The 4592-nt window shown below is 60.5% G+C and overlaps 1 protein-coding gene across 4 annotated transcripts in view; it reads left to right on the forward strand.

The window, feature by feature from the left end:
- Positions 1-1608: 1608 nt before the first annotated feature.
- Positions 1609-4592, forward strand: part of Ctif (CBP80/20-dependent translation initiation factor) — a 239411-nt gene continuing 236427 nt past the window's right edge. For 3 of the 4 annotated variants that reach the window (XM_013018910.1, XM_013018913.1, XM_013018914.1), the window contains exon 1: positions 1609-1750. The gene's annotated coding sequence lies outside the window, so the exon portion shown is untranslated. Of the gene's footprint in view, positions 1751-3506; positions 3564-4592 lie in introns of those variants that run through there. The other variant, XM_013018912.1, reaches the window with a different exon arrangement.

The following is a 4592-nucleotide window of genomic DNA, read 5'->3' on the forward strand; positions in this document are numbered from 1 at the left end:
CACAACCTCTAGATATATTCTCTACTCAGCCTGCTTTCTAGACTGCCTTCCCCCCATCCCCACCCCCAGTGGCAACCTGGCCTTTTCTGTTCAACCAAAATATCTGGGAGCTTCGGGATCAACTCTTGTCTTATTCTTGTAGCCTGGCACCTGGAGCCTTAGTCAACTACATGTCCCTTCCAGCACCTTTATTAAAAAGCCTTCCTAGATATATCCCACCCCTGTCCACTCTCTATCTTAGTTGACTACTTCCCAGGTGTTCTACAGTAAGTACTTCATACTTGTCCCTGTGTTAAGTGTTCATCGTCCACCCTTTTATGGAATGTGGCCTTTAAGTGTTGACTTGTCCCCTCTCTTTTTAGAGCCTATGACCCTCTCACTTAACTGAGCTCCTACAGGGCACAAACCAAGGATCTTTCCTTTCTCTGCTTGACCAGATGTGCCTGGTCTGAGGAGAGTGCCCACCAAACCATAAAAGAATTCATTACTACCGGGGCTGGGAAGGTGGCTCAGTGGTAGAGTGCTTGCCTTGCATGCATGAGGCCCTGGGTTCGATTCCAGCATCACATAAGCAAAAAAAGAAAAGAAGAAAAAAGCCGCAAGTACAGCCCTAGTGTTGAGCTGAAGAGCTGAGGGACAGCGCCCAGGCCGAGAGTTCAGGCCCCAGGACCGGAGCCAAAAAAAAAAAAGAAAGAAAGAATTCATCACTGGTAGATTTCTGCAATGTTGTGTGTGTGTCAAAGCCTTCCCCTGGCCTCTGGCTGTAGGGCATACAGCGTCCCTTGTTTCTCCTAAAGACCTCTGTGCCTGCTTTTGCCAAAACAGTGGGGGTTTGGTAAAGCGATGACTGAATTAGCCAGAGCATCGAATTCTCTCAGCTACGATATCGCGGTCTTTAGCATGGCCAATGGAGAATTAATTGGTTGCAAAGTGCATATCTAATTACAACATCCCGCCCCAGCCACAGCGATGCTCAAATGTTAATTATAACATATGCATCTCAGCCAACTGACGGTGGCAATTAATACAGCATTAACAACGCCACGTAGCGCCCCCCCCCCCACGCTCATACACAAAGCTACCTCTGATCTGCGACGAAGACAGACTGTGCACTTTAAAGGGCCCAAGTCAGTGTCCTTAAAGGCCTTCCAGACTCTAAAAATCAAACGATTCCCCGCCCCACAAACCCGGATCACACCTCTGTCCCCCCAGGCCCCCACCGCAGAGGTCCCCACCCAGGACCAAGCCAGCGCCGAGGGTCGTTGCGGGGCTGACTCCAGCGTCACTCGATAGGGCTGTCTGGGCAGCTCAGGCGGCATCCCCGGCGTCCCGGCGACGCCCGGCTCCCCAGGGCCCGCCATCCCGGGAAAGAAAGGCGAACTACATTACCCAGCAGGCCTGCCGCCGCCCTCTTCCCTTTCAAGTCCCTGCACGTGGCCGGAGGGGGAGGCGGGGCCTGGACGTCACTCTCCAACATTCTCTTTCCCTGTGTCAGAACAGGGATCGTTTTTTTTCCCTTCCTCTACTCCCTCCCCCCCCGCCCGCCCCTCCCTCCCTCTTTCCCTCCCCTCTCCCCTCCCCCCCTCCGCTGGGTCCGTGCGCCCGGGCGCCGGATCCCCCTCCGCAGCTGGGACGCGCCGAACTCGAGGCCGGAGTCGGCTCTCCGGAGCCTGGTCCCTCCCTTCCCTTTCCCGGTCCCCTTCCCCCACCCCCGACGAGGGTTTGGCGCGGCAGTCAGAGGAACCCCGAGGTGAGCATCCCTTGTCCACCCTCCTTGTTTCGTCGCCGCAGCTTGTAGATAGATTCGGGGACCCGGGAGGAGGGCTGCGCGACCGACGTGCGCGTGCTTACGGATAAATCCGGGAAAACCGCCCCAAACAATTAGCCGCCTTCCACTGCCCCCCCCTCCCCGCGCCTGCCTGGGCAGGCGGCTGGTCCGCACCCATCCACTGTCCCCTTCTCCTCCCTCCCCTTGGTAGGGGACGCCCTCCCCCTCCGAGCCCCCACGATCTCGCCCCCTCCATTCCCTGACCGGTTCCCCGCGCGGTGGGGAGCCGGGGTCCTGGAGCCCCCCCTTTGCGGGACGCGCGGCTGGAGCCCGGCCGGCGTTGGCGCGGCGCGTTGGAGCCGCTGTCACGGGTCGGGTTCCGACCCCGGCGGAGGAAGCAGGAGGGCGCGATCCCTCTGCTTTGTGTTCTGCAGCCCGCATTGGCTGCAGCGAACAGTTGCTCCCGTACCCGGCAAACTTGCAGCTGTTCTGAGCGCGCTCCGCCGAGGTAGGGGAGCGCGCGGCTCGTGTGGCGGGCGGCCTGGGGGACTGCGGGGCCGCCGCACTCGGGGAGCCGGGGGGACCCCGGGAGCGTGTCTCCACGCCGCCCCTCCCCGTCGCGGTGACGGATGGTGTCTGTGTGTGTGTGCGCGCGCGCCCGTCCCCGCGGGCTCGGGGACGTCTGTGGATGGCTGGCGTCTAGACAGGCAGTAGACCCCTCCCTCTGTCCCCGGGGGGAGGAGAGGAAACGGAATTGGTGGTCATTCCCGGTGGTGATACATTTGATCTTTCCCCACGGTTGTGATTCTGTAGGATTTCAAAAAAAAAAAATTCTTCCTGTGGCCGTGGTGTAATCGGGCCCCGGGAACGGATACGCCGGGAGGAACCGGGTTTGACAGGCTGTGTTGGAGGCGAGTGACTCGAGCGGTGGGACAACGAGCAGGTGACTGTCTCGGGCGCGGGTCGTGGAGGAGGGCGAGAGGGGGGCGGTGGTTGGATATGCGGCGGAGTTCCGTGCCCCCACCCCCAGGGCCGCGTGCCGGTGCCTGGAGGAGACCGGAGGAGGCGTCCTCGGGACGGCTGAGCTCATTTCTCTCGGTGGATTTCAAATTAGATAATCCCGGGTCTCTCCAAGCCCCTGGTCTGGGTGGCGCGGCTCGGGTTTCGCGCAGTTCGCAGGGTTGGGGATGGGGGTGTGTGAACAGAGAAAGGGGGCGCGGCGTGTAGAGGGGAGGGCGCGGCGCCGCGCGTGCGTCTCCGCTGGGAGAAGGGAGGCGTCGCCTCCCCGCCCCGCTGTTTATGTGTGAGCACACTCCGCCCGGGGAGGGGGCAGGCCGTCGCAGAGTGGGGACCCTCCCCTCTCCGTGGGCCGGGATCCGGAGTGGGATCACCGGGTCGTCGGAGCTGGTCTTGTTGTCACGCGTGTCCGTGCGCGCTGGTGTTACTTGGAGACGGCATGGTGCGGCCGTGGCTGTGGGAGACCCGGGGGTCGTGTTGTGTTCCTCAGTTGTGCGAGTCCCCTACCATCGGTGCCTCCCCTCTCTCCGTGTTCCTGACATCGCGCAAAACCTAGAGGGCTGTCCGCCCGTCCCCGCGCTGGGCCGGCCCCCCGGGTGGGGAGGAGCCGCGGGCGGGAGCACGCGTGTCACCGCCCCCTCCCTCGGTGACCCTTGCACCAAGGCGCCGGTGGGTGCACCGGCCTGCGCGCGCCCGCCGCTGTCTGGGCAGGCGCTGGAAGAATCCGCGCTGTGCGTCCCCAACCCCTCCTCCAAGCTCCCCAATTCTTCAGTCTGGGGTGAGTGCGGGACCCAGATCTGCTTCTGCTCCTGCCCAGGCCCTGTCCACGGCTGCCCGTGGCCGGGCTCCGCCGTGCATCCCACGGGTCCAGCTTTCATTTCTTCGACCCGGGGATTATCCCCCTCACCCTCCCCGGCGAGAGGCCCTGGAGCTGCAAGCTAGGCGGCGTCTGGAGCCTTATGAGGGGAAAGTGGCGGAGCTCTAGCGCTGCCGCTGCCGCGCCGGGCTGGAGTAGAGGAAGGAGCCGCCCAGGGCGCCGGGGAGGGGCGCCCAGCCGGCCATGGTTCCTCCTGCCCAGCACCAGGGCTGGGCCAAAACCTCTGGAATCTCGGCTCGCCGCAGGCCTGGGCCCCACGCGGAAATTGTCTGGATTTCGACGATCCAATTCCTCAGGAACAGAAAGCCCTGAACAGACGCTAGTAGGTGGCCAGGACACTGTGGGCTGGTCCGAGGAACCCTCGAGTGTTTGAAACAGGATTTGATTTACGCATGGTTCATGTCATCATCGTGTGTCAAGTGTCTGTTCTGCATGAGGAAACTCGGAGGCAGTAATTTGTAATGCGTTCTGGTGTTCAGTGTCAGCTATGATGAGCAGATTGCTAGCATAATAACATGTTGGTACGACTTTACAGGGCGGCTCCCCTGAGCAGTCATTTATGAAGAGGATCTTGGGAGTCAGGGTCGATCAACCCCATTTTACAGATAAGCACACTGAGCCTCTGGAAGTGACAGTGGGAAGCCTGGGGCTTCCCAGTAGGCCAAGGGCAACTTTCTTCCCTCTGATTTCTCCAGGCAGCCCATAGCTTTATATTTCAGAAGTGACCACTTACTTGGGTAATTGGTAAATTTTGCTACTACTTGCTCTTACTCCAAATACTTTTGATTGAAGACAGGAAGTGATGTCACTCAGCTAATGACTTGCTGTTAGCGAATTCCAGTCACTCATTTACATATCTTTTTTTTTGGGGGGGGGTCTGGTCCTGGGGCCTGAACTCTGGGCCTGAGCACTGTCTCTCAGCTCTTCAGC

The sequence above is a fragment of the Dipodomys ordii genome, unplaced genomic scaffold (genome assembly GCF_000151885.1).
Source record: "Dipodomys ordii isolate 6190 unplaced genomic scaffold, Dord_2.0 Scaffold43, whole genome shotgun sequence".
Taxonomy (NCBI): Eukaryota; Metazoa; Chordata; class Mammalia; order Rodentia; family Heteromyidae; genus Dipodomys; species Dipodomys ordii.